General features: G+C 48.2%; 1 protein-coding gene and 1 long non-coding RNA gene across 5 annotated transcripts in view; both read right to left on the bottom strand.

Moving 5' to 3' along the window:
• ASAP1 (ArfGAP with SH3 domain, ankyrin repeat and PH domain 1) overlaps positions 1-19,584 on the bottom strand; it is a 265,358-nt gene that overhangs the window by 185,444 nt on the left and 60,330 nt on the right. The window lies entirely within an intron of this gene.
• Positions 963-18,966, bottom strand: LOC118612017. The gene is made up of 3 exons (XR_004954669.1): positions 18,955-18,966; positions 11,780-11,785; positions 963-7,437 (listed from the first exon to the last, which is right to left on the bottom strand). It is a non-coding gene; the product is annotated as an uncharacterized LOC118612017 (long non-coding RNA).

Genomic DNA, 19,584 nt, shown 5'->3' on the forward strand with positions numbered 1-19,584 from the left:
CCTAAGTCTATGAAACACATTCAACGCAAGCTGCATAAGGAGAGAGCAATAGCCTAAGGGAACTAACACGTGGCCAGGTTCGGCACTGAAGAGGAAGAACTAAGAAGAGTGAGGCAGGATGAGTGACGTGTCAGCATGGTGTCAGGTGAGACAGAAGGAGTCAGAGAACCTGCCACACTCTCATGTTCTGGGAGAGGCCTGGTGAAGGCCACCGACAGGAAACACAGCACTTCTGACCGCCCTCGCCTCGTTATTAGTTATCAAACCCCCAAAAGTTGTTATTTGCATCTTCAGTAAAAGATGCCAAGAGTCAGAACGGGGAATTTTATTCTGCACCCATACCACACATGAGACCCAAAAGAAGAGCTGAGGCAATGTTAAAACACCAATGGAGCCACCACGGAACTCTAAAGAGGAACTATTTCTTTATCAAAACATTTCCAGTTAGAGGCGAAAATCCCCTCACATCTCACCACAAGAAAACAGCAAAAACAGCACTCAAGCCCGACTCAGAGGAACAAAAGGATCTCTTCCCAGACGAGCTGCTTGCTTCTGTTGGCCAAACCAGCCTTCAATAAAATATCAATAATTAAATAGCAGCTGACTGAAATTAATAATGCAATAAATGGACTATTATGGGGCGCTTCCTTCTTACTTTAAGGGGCTTGAAAAATGCCCTGTGGGTGGCTTGAAGAATGTTACCGAAGATGATGACTTTTTTTTTTAACAGCCAATGCGAAGGAAAAATGCACAGCTTGTCTGTTTATCAAAGTCCACAATGTTTCTAATAGGAAATCACTGGCTCTTAAAAAACAAACAAAAACAGTTACATTCTCCTGGAAAAATCACCCACATAGAAGCCATCAGCAACTAAACATATGGCAGCAAACTTAACTCACAGAGCCAGCTCCAGGGAATCACTCACCCAGCGGCCAGAGCGTCCCCCTCCCCTGCCCCCAACAGGCAATGTCTGCCCGCCCCCCTCCCGCGCCCGGCTTTCAGTCCTGGGGTAACAGAAAGAGAACCAAGTTGAGGGTCAAGAGAAGCGAATTTAAGTCCCGGCTCTCCCACTTACACTAAAGCTCTGTGCAGAGCCTCGAATGTACTCATTGGTTAACGAGGACGGCTGCACACAATGCCACCAGGATCAGAAAGAGGAATAAAGTGTGTGTGTGTTGGGGGGGGGGGCATATCCCAACCGACCCCCAGAAATGGGCAAGAACCACAGAAATACAAACATCTCCTTCTTCCCCCTGAAGATACTATGGCCCAAGCGGTGGCAGAGGCTGTAGGATCTGCTCCTCCCTGATCTACAGTCATCCAGAAACAACAGCCACTAAGACCTCCTCCTAGGTCCTATCTTATCTCTTCAGGGTCAAGGTCTCCCCAAGGTGCTTATCAGACCAACTCACTAGTACTGCCGGGCTAATGAGAAAGGCCTGGCAGCGGGCCAGCGCCTCCAGCAACATACATGCACACTCATTCCTTCCAGGGCTGTGCTGTGATCTGATTGTTTACATGACGAGCGCTAGGCTGGGAGGAGACGCTGGGAGGCCCTGCAGTAAGGAACTCAGGCAAACAGAGAGGAAGCCACACGCTGGAGGGCGTACGGACACTCTGCTGTAACTGCCTGGAACTGGCCCCGAACAAGGGCGTATGCCAGCCAGACCAGTGCTCGCTCTGGGCACAAATGTAAATGCAGCACTGAAATATACTTGTAGAGTCGCTAGATGGAGAAGAACACAGTTTTCTCCCTGCGAGGAGTTCTAAGCGTAGCTGGGCGGGAGACAGTGGTAATTTCTCCAGGTAAGATGGTGAGAGCTCAGTGGGGCATGTCAGGTGAAAACATGTCACCAACCTGCCTTCTCCACAAACGGTGAGCTCACCCCCACAGGGCCCTTGTTTGGCTGAATGAGGTAAGCAAATTTAGGGCCAGAGCAGAATTGCTTGGGGCAAGAGAAGGGACGTGGAGTCCTGGTGGTAGCTGTCTCTTTCTCTGACGACCCAGCTGCTGAACAAATATCACTCTGAGGGGGCTCCCCTTGTCTCCAGCTGACCCCACTGGGAGAAAGAGGTCACTGATTGATGTATTCATTCAATGAATACTTAATGAAGCACACATGCTCTTTAACTAGGCACCGAATAGTATAAATACTATACCAGCAAGACGGATTTTAGTCTAGACACAGGCCGTATACCCTGCAGATTTTAGTCTAGACACAGGCCTGTTTATCCTGCAGATTTTAGTCTAGACATAGGCCTGTATATCAGTCACAAAAGTGGAAGGCGCCGGGCGCCCTGACGTATGCCAAGGGCACAGGTTTGTGCGTCCAACCTTGGTGAGGCTTCACTGAGGAGGATCACGAGTTGTCAGAAACCAATGGGGCTTTGTGCAGGTCCCAAACCATCTCTCCTTCTCATCAGAGGGAGGCTGACACGGAACCCTGTAGTCCACACCTCTAATGTCTGTCAGAGGAAGGAAGGATTTCAGACCAGAAGAAAAGGGGTGGAGGGATGGTTTCATGGCAAACCACCGAGAGGAGGAGGAAGAAAGAAGAGTCTGGAAAAGCAGTTAGTGCCATTAAAATTCTACCACGTAGACCAGGACGGAGTCACACAATGGAAGAATCCTGAAGTGCTATCATGAAAATCACCAGGAAAGCTGCAATGTCCAACATTTCATCTCATGGATGAATCACTAGATTTCTGAAGAAAATCGCTAACTCCTCAATTCCTATTTTCATTCTGAAAACAACTTGCCAAACAGCTGCCAGAAGGAATCCAGCTCCACTACGCCCTCGTCCTTTTGTTTTCAAATTCTTTATGTGTTAATTATGCATTTCACAAAAAAAGATGCTGTGCCTCAACCAGACATGATGCGCGTCCACAGGAGGCAAAGGCCCCCTGGAATGAAGGAAAGGGAAAGGCGTGGAGGTCTGTACAGGACAGGGAGGTCAGGGTGGCTGCCCCGTCCAGTGTCCCTGCTGCGAGAAACAGCTCGGATGCTCTGTGCCCAGGACGGGCACCTCAGATGAGACCAGACCCCTGATGTGTGGGGACTTCTCCACCAGCCGGCCCGTGGCCCACGAGGCAGCCTGTCTGCTGCGGAGGGCTCTGCGCAACAGAGCAATGGATCTCAAGCTTTGGTCTCAGGACCCCTGCACATTCTTAAAAAATTAGGAGATCTCAAAGGTTTGTCACTGTTGAAAGTGGGTAATACCTATTGATAAAGGCTGCAAGAGAAAATAAAACTGAGAAAACTTTCCACGCTCAAGCACACAAAATTAACCAGCTGCCAGAGGCTCACACCATCACGCACCATGCAGCCTCTGGAAAACACTACACATTTTCAACAGACTAAGAGTGAAAAAGGCAAAAACAGCCTTTGTATCATTATGGAAAGAGTTTTGACCTCACAGAGACCCCTGAAAGGATCTTGGGACCACCACGGACCCCAAGTCCGCACTTTGAGAACCTCTACAATAGGAAGTGACAAAAAAATAAGCAGCCAGACAAGCTCATTCCAGAACTTGTGTGAACAAATAAAAAAAGGCTTGACCAGTCAACAGCGAGAAATAACGGCACAGGCTGGTATGAAAGAACAGGATCGAGTCCAAAATATTGTCAAAGGTGTTCACATGTTCTCCAACTTAAATTACGTTCTTAAAGTTTGCTTTAGCATCTAGTTAATACGACTATCATTTTAACTCTAAATGAATGATGCATGTTTCAAAAAGATTATTGAAATACCAACTGAGATAACTCCTATATTAACTGGCAATTGGGTTCATTTCCTATACCACCTGCCTCTGATTCCTCATGGATAATCAATGCAACATGTTGTCCTTTTTTCCCAGAAATGTCTTCACTGTGTAACAAATATAAACACACTCCAAAGAGAGTGTATCATAACCCGTTATAAATTATAAATTCTGAATGCTTATTAAGCATGCTAGTCCTCCCCAGACAATCAAATCCTAACATGTCCATGCTAATTAACACACACGAAAAATGTTACTGCAGTGGGCTGAGGGTTTGTATCCCCTTCCCCCACCATCCCACGTTCCTATGTTGAAACGTTAACCTCCCAAGTGAGGGCTTTGGGAGGTGATTATGTCATGAGTGTGCAGCTCTCAGGAAGAGACTTGTGCCCTTATAAAGGGACCCCAGAGAGCTCCCTCGCCCCTTCCGAATGTGAGGATACAAGGAGGCTGCAGTCCACAACCCGGAAAGGAGATCTCACCAGAATCCCACCGTGCTGGCTCCCTGACCTTGGCCTTGCAGTGCGCAGAACTGTCAGAAACAAATTCCTGTCGTTTACAAACCACCATGTCAACAGTATTTTGTTTTAGCAGCCTGAACTAAAACAGAAATACAGTCCCACCAGGAAATAAAAGCTAGTTGTGTCTGGAGGGACAGTGGAAGGAAGGCTTCCTTCCATCCCACAAAGATGAAAGTACTAACGCCTGGCAGAACCCCCACGGCCTCTCCAATAGCTCTGGAACGCCTGTTTTCTTGTATTTCCTTTGGTTTTTATAATGATCTTTGAACTTTCCTCTACCTCAGAGCTGAAATTTCTCCCTTTCAAATTTCTCTCCTAAGTTTGAACAGAGTAGCCAGTGGCCAGCCTTACAACAGGACCCCTTGATCCTATAATCTAATCTACACATAAAAGGGTGAAAACCAGTTCCCCAAGGGGATGGTAAGAGTTTACAGCTACCACTGATATTGAGTATTTACTGAGTCCCAGTGCAGAGCCTAAGGTGCCCAGAAGCCATGATCTCATTTTGGCCTTTCATTACTATCATACCTGTTTCACAGATGAAGAAACAGGCTCAGAGGGCTGACCTGGCCCGCTCCCCGGGGATCAGACCACCTGAGGAGTTCACGATGCTTCATTTCATCCACTCGCCTCGGCCTCACGGCAGCCTCATGCACTAGGGCAGTATAAGTAACTACAGTTGAGAACGAAGCCACTTACAGTTGACGCTAGGAGCGGGCACCTCAGGCGCAGAGAGGTTAAGTGACTTAACCAAAATAGCAGTTAGTAAGTGGCAGGCACGGAACAGCACCTACCTTAAAGGATGATTGAGAGGTTTAAATGAGTGGACGCACTTAAGTGAGAACGGTGTCTGCCACAGCAAGCACTCAACGAAAATTAGCCGCTCGGAGTGCCATGCGGGCAGGAAACGTTCCAGGAAAAGCAGCCAGCGACACAAGTGCGTCGAGAAAATAAAGATCATTATCCTACTAGTCCCAAATAGCTTCGGTGCCCACGGCAACCCCAGGAAACACTCTGCAACATCTCCCATGATGCCAGCTGGTCGTGCACAAAAACTGGAATTTTTTTCAGTTCTGCTATCAGAAGCACGCGATGGGGCGTGGTGGACGGTGTGCGTGCTGGGCAGCAGTGGCCTTGGTCCCACCACCTTCTGAGCACGACATCTCCGGGACCGGGTTTCCCCAGCCGCAGAGTGAGGACGGCCCCCGCCTCCCAGCCACAGCGGGGCTCACGCCTGCCCTTGCTCTGGCCAGCTCGTGTCTCCAACGCGTCACCGACCTCCCTGGAGCTTCCCCCAGGACGGCTGCTGCTCAGCTCTTTCTGCTGCTCCAGGATCGGAGCTGCCGGCCTGACAGGGGTCAGGGCAGAGGAGAGAAACACCCGAGGACCTAGGAGCACCTATCCCCCAACCTTGGCACTGTATGGGCTCCCCGGGAGAGAGTGGGAAATGAATCCTCAAGTTCACAGAATTCTAGCTTAACAAATACAGTCAGAGGCTTCATCATGGAGATTTCTAAAGGGAAAAAATATGGTCTTTGTCATGGAAAGAGCCATGGGCACCTTAGCCATCTCACCAGGAATCAACAACACTTAACCAGGACTCGCTCTGTGAGATTTTTAACCAAGTTATCTTCCCTGAGCTATGGGCTCTTCTAATACACAGAAATTCTTTGTCAACTGTAAGGCACTAGACAAATGTAAGATGCCAGGAACCTTTTCATCTGTGAAAGGACTGTGCTGCGGAAAAGATGTGGACAGATATTTTCGGTCTTTGTGGAGAGCAAGTTCTAAGAGTCAGCAGACTGACAAGTAGTCGTGAACAGAGCAAAGGGGCCACAGGGACGATAACTAAGAATGCCGGTGGGGAAGAGGACGGAGCGCGGACGGCAAGTGTGGCTGTTCCCGGGGTCGGCATGGGGCGGTGCTCTGCCACGTGAAGGCAGTGAGCCTTCGGATCAGTTTCTGGAATTTTCTAAATTGCTTTTCCTTCCCAACAAAACCATCTCAGAGCTTAAACACAAAATCAATTACTTAAAACATAAAACACAATGCAATGATCGGTAAGTGTTTCAATCAATAAAAGCGCGAATTTAAAAGAGATCTGTCTGGGTCTGTGCCCTGATTGGGCGGTGGCTGCAAACTCATCCTGATGAGAAATCTCAGTCATCTGGAAAATGAGGTGTTTGAGCTCTACTGTCTCTAAGACTCTTTCTGGCTCTGAAATGCCAAGTTTACATTATTTCCCTTGAACTCTTAGAAGTGCTGAAATTCCTACCCTTGGCTTTCCTGGTCAGTCCTACAGACAATACTTCTCCTAGACTCTCCATATTCCCAATTCTTCCATGGTTCACTTTTGCCAAAATTCAACCACCTCCCCACCCCCCCCCGCCTTATCCCACACATACACACTGCGTTTTTGTGTGTGTGTGTGCGCGTGCACGCGCGTGTGCACGCATGCGTGTGTATTCATTTGTTCATGCAAACGGGGTTCATTCTACTGGCTCCCAGGCTTTAACAAATAAATAAGGCAAAGTCCTGCCCTCGAAACAGTTATGCAAAACTCGAAAGCAACATCTCAGCACAGTTGGTTCTACGGGAAAAGGCTGAGCTGGTTGGAGAAGGGAGTGACCCCACAAAATTTGCTGTTTTCCAAGCTTCACACGGCCATGAGAAAGAATGGGTGGTTCCAAGGCCGAGGGGACCTTCCCAGGGAACGAAAAGCCACTCGGACCTCTCTGAGTTAGCAGACAGACGAACATAGCAATTTATCCCATAACAAGAGAGTCAAACAAGGTTAGGCCCTCAGGAAGCAACCACTGCCGCTTCAGAAATAAACACAAATTAACTCACCCTGGGTAACAATTTATGCTGGGTGTGGAGCACACCTACCTCCCTTCACGCCACTTACGTTTCTAGGGGGAAGATCACGAGCAGAAATTAAATATCTGATGAATAATACTGGTGGAATTCATACTCTTGTACTCCATGCGTAAAATGTACACGTGTACATGTATTTTTAAACTATGAATTTAAAGATGTGAATTTTCATTCCATGTCAACCTTTTTTTTTTAACTGGCTAGAATGCCAAAGGCGATGAGGTGACTTCAAAGAGCAGAAGCGATCTGGTTTGAAACTTGGCTCCGCCGTATACCAGCTGTGCACTGTGGACACTCACCGATCTTCTCTGAACATCTTATTCTCCCCCTACAAAATGGAGAAACTCTTGCCAAGTGGTTTTAAGGATTAGAAATATGTGAAGAACTTAATACAGTACTAGGCTCCAAAGAGAAGCTTTATAAATTGTGGCTATTATGATATTATAATGGCTCCTGAATGCTTCTTCAAGCATGGTAATGAATGCTAAAACATTTCCAGAAGATTTCACTGTAAAATATGAGGTTTATTTTTGGGGGAAGAGGGGTGTTAAGGAGTGGTGTGTGTTTTTTTTTCCTAACCAATATTTAGCATGATTTAGTACTGCCACATGGTTGCAGAGGTACTACCAGGTAAAAACTAAGTCATCAAGTCAAGTGACATGATGAATTACAGCAGGAAGTGAATTTGGTACTCGACTTGAATGACAGCTCCAGGGGAAAGCACGTCCACCACCCACAGCATGCCTGGGTAGGCGCGAGGCACCAGGAAGGCCATGCTGCTCCCCGCAGTGGATGTATGATTCAAGAGTCACGATGTCAAGTTCCTGCCCATTACTCATGCTTGTAAGAGTGAGCGTGGGTAAAGCGCCCACCGTGTCTAGCACCATGAGCAGGCTCGACTTCGCAGTAATTGTGAGATCGTGGGTCAGAACCACAAGCAGAGCGGCTGGGAGCGGGGAGCTGGAGGCAGACCTCGGCGTGGACCTTGGCGCTTATCTTTCAGGAGTATAACCCGAGCCAGGAGACTGCCCACCACCAAGCCACAGGCTCCTCAGCTGAAGTCGTGTTACATCGCAGATCTGCTGTGAGGATTGAATGATACAATATGTGTGGAGCGCCTGGCACCTCTGAGTCTGTTTCCATGATGCGTAACGTGGGACCAGAGGCTCCGCCTCCTGAAAGACTAAATTATGCAACACCTTTACCTTGGCAGTTTCTCAGGGTTCACTGGCCTGAAACACGGGGAGACAGCCAGCTGCACTGGAAGGTGTGAGGGGATCTCTACGCTCAACACCTATAACCCCGTCCCGCTTGCGTCCCCACGCGGCCTGGACACCCCGGCTATGCTGGGTCAGGACGCCATGCGCCGTCAGAAGCGCACATGGATCTGGGACCATGACGCTTGCAATGCCTTACCACGGGTGAGATTTTCACCCAAGCAAGTGAGCTGAAAGCAGACTCTGGTAAGGAAGATACAGGTCCTAAGCCAGGGCCATCGTGGTGGGGTGGGGAGAAGAATGTCCCGGAAGCCTAGGGGAAAACGAGAAGTCTTAAAGGGGCAAAGAGGATGAAGAAGGGTATCAAACGGGCAAAGACCACCCCGGAAAGACCAGGGGCCTTAGAGACACAGCCTCCGTCTTCCCTGCTGCCTGCAAACCGGGCTTAGGTCACTGGATCTCTCTACATTCAACTGTCTCATCTGCAAAATGAAGTGAATATCGTTTACTCTCCAGTAAGATTCCACATGTAAAACACTCAGCATGGAACCCAGAACATTCTACCAAGAGTCCATCCGGACTGTAAGCTCAGATCACATTGGAAAAGTGCTCCAGAAAGCCACCACCTGCAGGCCGCAGAGGAGCAGCCGCCCCACATCCTTGGGGGAAATCTCAGCCTCAGGAATGGGCCTCTCGATGCCTCAGGAACCAAGAGAACGCGCTGGTTTCCAGGTTAGCTGGGAAAACCTCCTTACAAACACACAATACGACAAACTCACTTGACAAAGAGACTGGGCTCTCCCTAGCCAAGGGCCAACTGGGGGACATCTGAAAAATGACTTGGCTTCTAAAGAAAAATGTGCCAACTCTCATAAAAAAGAAGTTCGAACTGCTTTTGACGCCTTCTCCTCCTTCGCTTGGCCTTGGCTGGCCTCACTTGTAGAGGGGCTCCCTCTTCAAAACATCCCCCCCACAACCCACTTCTCAACCAAGTGTTAAGCAGGAAACACTCTAACTAGCTAACTCACAACCACGTGCAGATGATGTGGCTCTACTTGGCTCTGCAAAAGACAATCTACTAACCTAAAGGAGTCTCTCACTGGAAGAAACGTCCTCTGGAGTTAGCAGGGGAAATGAAAGCAGAGGAGCTGCCCAGCGCTGGCCAGGCCAGGCGACACCCTGGCCAGGCGTCCCACAGACTCCGTGTCTGATGACTACGCACCCTCCCTCTTCCTAGTAAATGTTCTAGGCACAGGCTTTAACAAACTGATCTCCCTGGTGGGAAGTCGCCGCTGAGCGGCTGGTGGGCTGACCAGGCGGAGCTGCCCACGTCCCCGTGACACTGAGACGACAGCGGCTCTCAGCTCGCCACGCTGCTCAGCTGTCTGCAAACACCCACGCTCATTCCTTTCCCCGCCTCGACTCACAGCACCTTCTAGCACACCAGCACACCAGCACACCCAAAGTCCACCTGGTTTTCCTTTGGAGCAACTTTTAAGTCAAGTCCTTACTCAAAGCCGTCCCTGTGGGAAAACCCTTTCACAGGCTGCCCAGGCCTGGGGGTGCCACACGCACAGACAAGCTTTCCAGGAGAATCTGGCAAGATGACAAATATGCCAGACATTTATAAATACGCCTGGCTTTTGACTCAATAATTCTACTCCTAGGAATCTATCAACAAGCGTGCAGATGATAACAGATATTCAAATAGTCACTGTTTTCTCACAGCCATGGGTCCTCCTTTGGGGCAACTTAAGGGGAGGAGGGACATGCCATTCGTACAGCAACACACCTTAGCGAACATCACTGAAGGCTTTTTCATATGGAAAATGTTCGTGGTGTGTTCAGTGAAAATAAGCAGAATATGGATCCACCTGGAAGAAATATGCAAAGTGAGAGCGGTGGCTATCTCTAGCTGGTAGGATAAGGAATGACTTTTGAATTTTCTTTTTTATGCTTATCCTAGTTTTTTTTTTACAAAAGGAATACTGTGTTGTAAACAAAATCCCTTTTATTTTTCATATGAAAAAAATTGTTAGGAACAGATCATATAGCACGTTACGTGACACCAGAAAGATGCAATCAAAACTATCCAGACTTGGAAACTCAGGACTAACAACCCATTTCTACAACAAATTACAAGGGGGGGGGGGACAAGAAAAAAGAGGGGGTACCGGAGATTTAAGAGATTTTAAATATGTATCGGTCAACTCCAACATAAAGATCTCATCTGGATCCTGATTGGAACAAATCATTAAAAAAAAAAATAGGCAACCGGGGAACTGAACATTGACTGATGAGATGAGCAAGTGTTCGTTTTTTTGATAAGATCACGGTATGTGGTTCAGTCGTTTTTTATTTTCAAGTCCATAAAATATTTATGGACGAGATAAAACAATGTCTGAGATAAAAGAATGAGGGGCGGGGGTAGAGAGGAACACAAGACTGGCCAAAGCCATCACTGTTGAAGCTGGTTGGCCGGTGCCTGGCAATTCACACTGCTCTCTCGACTTTTCTGTATGTGTAAAAGGTAAACACACCCCAAGAGAACAAGCACTGGGTTGAGCTACTGAGAAAAAAGGGATTACGAAAGGGACGTGTGTGCGCACGAGGGACGCCAACGGTGCAAAGTACCACAAAATTATCCAGTAATAAAATGGTTTTTAAATTATTTTTTTATTTAAAAAATCAAAAAAGGAGACATCGAATTTCATTTAAATTTAAAAAATCAAATTGTCTGAAAAAGCAACAGAGCAAATCAACTCTTGAAAAAGAGTGAATCTTAGTGATCGCATTTATTGGAAGGGTGGGAGGAAAATAAAAGGCCATTTAGCTTGAGAATTTGTGAGTCATCAGCATATCAACTGATTTCAGGGGTGGAAGGAAGAATCCTTGGTCATTTCTTAATATCGACATTTCTGTAGGTTTCTCTTTTGACATCTATATTTAACGAAGCAGCCATACAAAGTCTCCTGCTTTCTACACAGGATAAATTCCCTGTTTCGGCCAACTCTCAGTGGAGGGGCAGCTAGTATGACACCGTCTCCCAGACAGCCAGCCTCTCGCAATGTTCCCTTTTGTTGATTTGTGAATCTCTTCGTATGTTTCCTCATCAATTTCTACAGTCGTCAGTTTCTTCCACATCTCCTAGCATCATATTTAAATGTTGATCATAAGCATGTAATCTACCTCGAAGCTCTGTCATTTCTCATTTTCACATTAAGTTGCTCATCCAGGCGGAGCCTGACGAGATCCAGGGCTCGTCTACGGTGTTGGTAGTTTGCTGCTGTCCACCTCATCTGTCACGTTTCTAACCCTGCCATGGTTTTTTATATTATTATTCCAAAGGTATTCTTTAAGTTAAAAATTACTTGACCAAATATCGCATAACTCTGTTTTTCACATCGGACTTATTCTGAGTGTGTATGTGTGTGTGTGCACGCGCGCGTGTGTGTGTGCTCCTTTTCCAGTCTTGTGACCTTTGATAAGTCATCGTAACTTTTGAGACCGTTTTCTCGTCTTGTCAAATGAGGAAATGGTGGCTCTATTGCCTCACAGAATGTTGTGTGTAAATTGTCATGACGACTCTGGAGGGTGAACTGAGTGAGGGCAAGTGCTAATAACATCAAGTGATTCGCATCTTAACCATTTGTAAAGGAAAATCGGAGGCCAGCTCTTTGAAACACCAATGCTCTCATTAACCCCTCCAATAGCACCTCATGAAATAAATGGCTGCCCAGACCACAGACACGCATTACCTAAATTTAAATGCCTCCCACCCAACTTAAAGGAAACAAATCAGGAGGGAAAAATGCCTTCCTTTTCCACTGTCTTATTTGTGTGTGTGTGTGTGTGTGTGTGTGTGTGCGCGCGCGCGCACGTGTGTGTGTGTGTTTCCATCAGGAAAGTAACACTGATGTGACTCCCAGGGGAAGGGAAGTGGAAGGGGGGTTGCAGGCTATGGAGCCCCCAGAACTAGGCTTGATCCCTGGTCCATCACATACCGGCTGGGTGACATGAGCGTTAGAAATAACCTACATAAAGGAGGCAGCGCAGGGCCAGGGCTCAAAAAAGTGGGCGTTCTCACTGCCCCTGAAACGGCCAAGCCAGAGAAAGACTGCAGGCCGCAGATGCCAACGGGGCAGATCCAGAATCTGGCTCGGGATCCGGGTCTGCCACAAACCTGTGGCGTGACCTTCGGGAAGTTTAGTCACCGAGGGTTTTTCCAATTGTTCTGCGTCCTCAGTAGGCATACAACTGAAGTCAGAAATGCAGACAGCAGTATTTGGAAAACCTTTACCAGCTGTGCCCTCAACAATTATAAATCAAATGCAGTTCCACTATAATCCTCATTATTTTTGTCAAGTTTGTGAGTGCCAAGTAGGTAAGAAAAAGAAAAGTGGGGGCATCCAGGGACCTGAAGTTCTTACAATCTCAATCTACTAAAGCGAAGACATGTATGACCATGAATAAGTACATAATTTAGTTCATCAGTCAGTCAATGACAAAATGATCCTAAAATCAGAGGGGAAAAAATGCTGCTTCCGTGGCCATGCAGCTGGCATTTAATTCCCTGTCAGGAAGTTCTGACTCAACTCTGACCCAAATGTCTCAGGCTTCAGCTGAAGCCAAGATCCTGATGGTTTGATCCCACTGCCATGATGTTCGCGACATCGAGCATTTTTCTTGAGAACAAGTCTGAGGTATGGATTGGGCCGAATCCTTTCTAAGCCCAGCTCACCATCTGTGAAATGGGGAGAGCGCCCCAGCCCCGCAGAGCTGCTGGAAGGATGACGTTAAACGAGATGATGTGCGTAGGGCACCCAGCGTGGCACCCAGCGTGGCACCCAGCATAGCGTAGGTGCTTAATTGTCCTACTGGTGGATTCTGAATTTGTTCAAACTCTTACACACAAAATGCAGAAGCCTGGGGACGGCGACGGCGGCAGATGACTTGGCACCGTCACATCTACAGGGAGGCCGTGCGGTCGTTCGCTTGCACTACCGTGAGAAATATTACTATTATTAAAGCGGCAGCAGCTGCCGGACCAGCAGTGAACACTTATTTTGATTTGCACTTTGTGGAAATAAGGAGTATCTAATTTTATGTAAGTGCTATTAATGTGAATAAACATTACAAGGAAAAGGAAACGGGCTTCATAAAAACATGATTAATGAAACATAGAGGGAGACTCCCCACGTTTCAAAACAATGAAGACGCTCAAAGTGTATTTTGTGTGGAGCTTGGTCAGCGAAGCAGCCACCTAACGGAAGGAAAGCTGTCGGCCCTCGTCAGACTTTGAAGCGTTTTCTGCTGTTTGACACTGGGAGAAAACTGATCAAATCAGAAAACCTCCCAAATGGAGCCTGTTTCCCCGCCGAGTCATCCATCACCCCCAGGACCTAGGAAGGTTATTTCTGAGCATCGTGTCCTCACTGTGGGTTGAAACGGCAATGGGGAGTTTCTGCTCTGACCACACCCCGTGGCCCGCGGGTCTTTGTCGACTCTGTCAGGAAAGCCACAAGCCGGCAGCACAGTGCTCTGACCGCAGCCCTTCAAAGTGTCCCACATGACCAAGGGACAGTGAGGTCAAGCGGAGGGGAGGCTGCAGGGAGGAGGGCAGAGACCCTAACATCCTCCCACGGCCCCGGGTGCGTGGCTGCCTCACCTTCCCCACCGGCTCTCCTGACGACCGTGGGGTAGTGTCTTCGCCACTCAGCTCTCACTCCAAAGGACGAAGACGACGAGGCCAGAAGACCCAGAGCCTAGCTCCGGGTGTGGTCCGGCGGATAGAGAGGTGCTTCCCTCTCTTCTTACCCTTTTCTGAGGACTACCCCATCACCCGCCCACCCCATCCCTGCTGAAGGGAGGACTTAGCCCTGCACATCAGGAAACACCACCAGCTGGCCAAAGGGACTGCTTGACCCAAGCTGGGCCAATCCGATCCTCCCGCAGATTCGGCTGGTATGGGGACCAGAGCTTAGGGCATGGAGGGCCGGGTCTGCCATCTTCTGCCAGGTCCCCAGAAGAGGACACCCTCATTTTCTTCTACTGATGTTCCATTAAATACCCCCATGAGTCCTTCCGATAAACCCTCATTTTGCCTGAATTAGCTGTGGGTATTTGAACCTGTTACTTACAACAAAGGAGCCTAACATTCTGGAGTGTTCTGGCCTCGGCCTCCTCATGCATAGGAGGAGGAGTTGGACGAGGTGGTCCTGAAGGCCCCTCGCAGCTCTGTCAAGTTTATTCCACAACGGCACAGTCATGGTGGCAGGTGCTGGGCTGGGCGTGGCGGGGACACGGCCATGCTTGCCCTAGGCCCTAAGCACAACGCTCCAGAAACACAAGACAGCCAGGCTGCATTCGTAAGGCAAGGAGCTTACATCTTCATCCAGAGCGCGTCGGGGGGAAGGGAGGGCCTCGCTCGACTGAGCCAACTCCGCTTTCTGGAAGAGTCGGTACCAAAAGGCAATTGTTTTTTGGGCTTTACCTCCCTGGCATATGAGGTTCTGATTTTGTTTTCCTAGTTTCTGGGTGGCTAAACTGGGTGCTGCCTTATCAAAGAGACATATATTCCAGCTCTCTTGGGAAAATTATACCATAGCCTTGGCACTGAAATTCTGTTCTTACATAAGTGACCACAAACGGCGCCACGATGCAAGGCTGCTCAGGATGTGCTCTGGGCCCACGTGAGCCTGTTCAGACCCAGTGGGAACAAGGGCCTCCAGGTCTGACCCGACCAATGCCCCACAACTAATTAAGGCTCATCCTACTGATGCTGAAAAGCCATCACGAGGCACAGAGATGCAAATCCAAGGACAGATCCTTTTCACTTGAAGGGGCTTGCCTCCAAACCCAAACCGAATTCCTTGTGGTCTCCGTGCTTCAGGCTCTAATCAGCAAAGCACACAACCTGGCTGCCACGCTCTGTCCCAGGCAGGGCCAAGGCATAAATGCTTCTCCCTGCACCTCCCCACAAACTACCGCGATCGAATACCTGCATTTAGTATGTGACAGAGAATGTGGCTTCTTGCCCCAGAGGCCCAGCGGAACCCAAAGTGCCAACGCTGTCCTGGCTCTGAGGCACCGATGGAGGGGGCGTGGCCGAGGGCGGGTGGAGGGGATGGACACAAAGAATCAGCAGTGACACGAGTAAACACGGACCATGAGGCTGCAAGGGCAGAGCCCACTGGGCTGGCCTGAGTCAGAGGGGGCAGCGCTGGTCACTTCAGAGCAGCCCCCGCCACGGGCTGAGTATACAGCAAAACTGCGCTGAGGGTCTACTTCAGATTAAGTCGGCTTTGGCCATAACCCCCCATGGTCAAAGTGTTTCAGGCCGCCCTAGTCCTCCCTCCGGTCCCCTCTGTGCCTCCACTGTCCAGGCCTCGAAGGCACACGGTTGACTCCGTCATCTGACTTCATCACCCACCCTTCCAAAATGTGTCTAGCAAGTCTTGTCCTCACAGTTACATATTCAAAGGCCTGATCCAATAATAACAAATAGAAAACGCGATGAGGATAAAAATAATCATTTATTGAGCACTTACCACGCCAGTCACTATTATAAGCACTTTACAGGTACTGACTCACTAAGAGGTAGGTACAATCCCCGGGGGCGAACTGAGATGCAGGAGGGTTCAGTGACCTGTGTGACACACACCAGACCGCAGGAGGACTGCAACTAACCTACGCAAGAAAACATCTTCCTCCTCAAGCCAAATGTCGCCACTGGTCCAGAGTGGAGAGAACCTGCCCATCTCTCCACCCAGGAATGCTCCTCACCTCCTTCCTCTCCACCCCACAGGAGGAATGCTGACGAATGTGACTGGTCTGCCTTGCCATTCACAGGGCCACACTTCACCAGTAATGAAGTCACCTGAGGAGTGTCTCACGTGCATTATCTCAAAACGATGTCATTTGACAATTGAGGAAACTGAGGCTTCGGTGCAAAGTGATCACTCACCCATCACTTACTCAGGCTTAAATGATACATGCGGGAATGGCTAAGGCCAAGGTCTGGCTCTAGTCCCCAAATAACTAGGTTATGTAAATGGAAACCACCTCTGAGGCTCCCTTGACTCACAGACATGAAGGCAACGGTCTGGATAGTGTCTGAATGTCCACGAATGCTAATGAAAGGCTCTTAGCCCAACATCAGGGAGGCCTGCTGTGGCCTTGTGTAGCATCACGGCATGTCTTGTGAGACACAGCATACTGGCTAGCACTGGAGGTTCCTAAACCCAGGTTTACTGTCCACCCCTCCCACTTGGAAGCAATTTCTAGAGGCATGAACGAAAGAGCTCTCCCCACCCCCACCAGTAAAAGCAGCTTCCACAGCTGTCTGGAGAGCAGACCGCTAAGAGCCTGGGCTAGGAGTCAGGAGACCTGGAAATTCAAATCCCTGCCTAATTTCCCTCCCATCTTCAGTCTCGTCTCTGAGCCCTGGTTTATTCATCTGTCAGAGAGAATGCTATGAGACTGAGGGTTTATTAGATAGTAGCTATGGACAATGCTTTTTATACCCTGAAGTTGTACATAGAAGGCAAACGGCATTAGCTTGGAATAGCCCACTAATAGGTTTGTTTTAGAAAGAGTGTGAGTACAACAAACAAGAAGTTTCCTTCTCTCTTTGCAGGCAAATATATGCTTCATTCACTGACCTTTGCTGATTCTGTCCTCAAAAGCTCACCCCAAGTAACTCTGGACTGGGGCACAGGGTTGGGCCACAGAGCCCAGAATCCTACATGGGACACTGGTATCAATGGAAGGCTTGTTCACCTTTTGTTGTTTTGTCTCAAGAGATCAGGGACAAACAAAGCACATTTTCTTTACCTTAAGCAATGCGCAGGACCAACCCTGATTTTACTGAAACCGCCCCTGAGAGTAGTTTTTCTTTAAGACTACAACCGAGTTTAGCAGCTGCTATATAAAGAAGCACTTCCTATTAAACTTACCAGCTTTCAATATTTCAGAGAAGTCATGCACTTGCATTCTCACACTGAGAGCCAATGAACAAGATGGGACCTCCAGCCCTGCCCACAGAGGTCCTCCGTGTGTAAGTCCTGCCAGCATTTATTAAAGACTGATAACCTGTAGTCATCAGCATGGAGGAAGATGCCCAAAAGAACATAGATAAAAAACTAAAACTCACATGGAGAGCGAGCAAATGCAGATGAAGTCTGACTGGTATGCACAGAGATGTCATAGAAATGAGGATTAATCCCCAAATCCACTAATTTGCGATTAATTCCCAAACCCATGAATTACTGTTGGTGTGACCTTGGGCAAAGTCTTAACTGTTGGGGGGGGGAGGGGAGAGGTTAACAATAATGGTAGGTAGGGTGAATGTAAGCATTAAATAACAGCATGAACAGGGCTTGCACATTGTAGGAACACTGACAACTGGTAACTACTCGTATTACGACAGAGGTCTTGATTACGAATCTACGTTCCGCACTTTCACTCATTTCTTCATTCGGCCAAACATTTCTACGCCATCAGAAAGGACCGAACACATCACCTGCATATGTTAAGACACGTGAGCCTCTGATGCAGGACCCACACGTGGTTGTCAGCCCCCTTAAGAAAATTTAGACCGTGTAGTTCTTGAGGGCAGGGTGGTTCACCTGCACACGCCCAGGGCCCAGCACGCTGCTGGGCACGAACAGGCGCTGGACCCTGTGTATATTCACTGGATATTTTGAGTGGCTTTGCTTATATTGCTAGGGTGAATGTCCTATGTTACTTCCTATGAACTGTCTCTTCCTACCTTAAGAGTGACAGCCTTGTTTACCTCTTTCTCAAAGAGGATTAGTTTCTCCACCTCACAATTCAGATAACAACCCGATACCTCAAAGTGACTTACGCACAGCAGGGTAAATGCAGTTCCTAAATGAGGCCCAAATAAGTTCCCGCATTTGAAACTGAAAACCCATAACCAAACCTTAGAAAGCATGGGGAAAACAGTATATTTAAGTATCATACTTAAGAAATGCCAGGAATGTGAACATAATGAAAACTAAGCCACTCGGGAACTTAGGCACCTCTATTTCATGAGACCAAAATTAGAAGGTACCACGAAAGCGAAGTCTCCGACGTTCTCTACAAAGCCACTGAAATAGGTCTTGGTAGACACCTAGAACGTCTATTTTCTATCTTGACTGCTTAAGGGTTTCCCAGCTCCATTTACTGACTAGCCATTTCACCCTGGAGACAATGACTCAATCTCTAGGCCTCAATTTTCTTCTCTGTAAAAGAGAGATAACAACTGTCTGCCCACGATAGGCCTGGCACAGGACAGGTGCTCAGTAAATGGGCAAACACACCTCTTCCATCGTCACCAAGGAGAAAGTGCCAACCAAGTACTAAATAACCAGGTGAACCTTCGCTGAATTCTCCCTTTCACCAAGCACTCAGTACTGACCAGTGTAAGCCTTGAGATGGGGAGTCTCTCCTACAGTCCCTCCCCGCCCCAGACAGTGGTCGGGGAATGCCTGCCTGCTCCCCTCTCAGGAAAACTGTCTTCTCCTGGCCTCCTAGTCATTTACTCATAACTACCAAATGGTCACGAGTAACATAGCACACGTCAGTCTGCTTTGGTTGCTGAATAAGCAAAACACTGGCTTTTTGCTTGGAAAACACTCACACACCAGGATGAAACCTTGGCAGCCAAGCCACTTCTGCTTCCCAAAGGCAGCCACTCAGTGTATGCCAGCCACATCATGACTCCCAGAGTCACGGGGGTGGGGGGCCCCTACGCCCCCAAAGGTGAAGGCCAGAAGTAAACTCTTTGCCTCTTTTACCACGTATTTCTGACCCATTTCCTAGAGTGCTCATCACAGAGAGATTTCAATAAAAGCACCATCTGCGAAGCACGGCCCGCTCTTTGCCAATGGGACGCAGCAAAGGGAGAGAGCGGGTTAAAGTGGGGTTCCACGGTTGGAGCGCTAACGCAGCTTTTTGGTTGAGACTTACGCATATTAATTAGGACTCCAGAGAGCAAAACAGTTAGTAGATGAACAGGAAGACATTTAATTACTAGAACTAGAAAAATGTTTTTAAAAAGAAAGAATGTCAAGCTGCCCAAATTAATTCCTATTCCTGAGTTTCCACATCACCAAAAAAGTACCCAAAAGTTCTATTCCTAAGAATAACCACAAGATAACACAAACGGCATTCTTAAAGTTTCCAAGTATCTCACTTGTG

The sequence above is a fragment of the Rousettus aegyptiacus genome, unplaced genomic scaffold (genome assembly GCF_014176215.1).
Source record: "Rousettus aegyptiacus isolate mRouAeg1 unplaced genomic scaffold, mRouAeg1.p scaffold_m13_p_15, whole genome shotgun sequence".
NCBI classification, from domain to species: domain Eukaryota; kingdom Metazoa; phylum Chordata; class Mammalia; order Chiroptera; family Pteropodidae; genus Rousettus; species Rousettus aegyptiacus.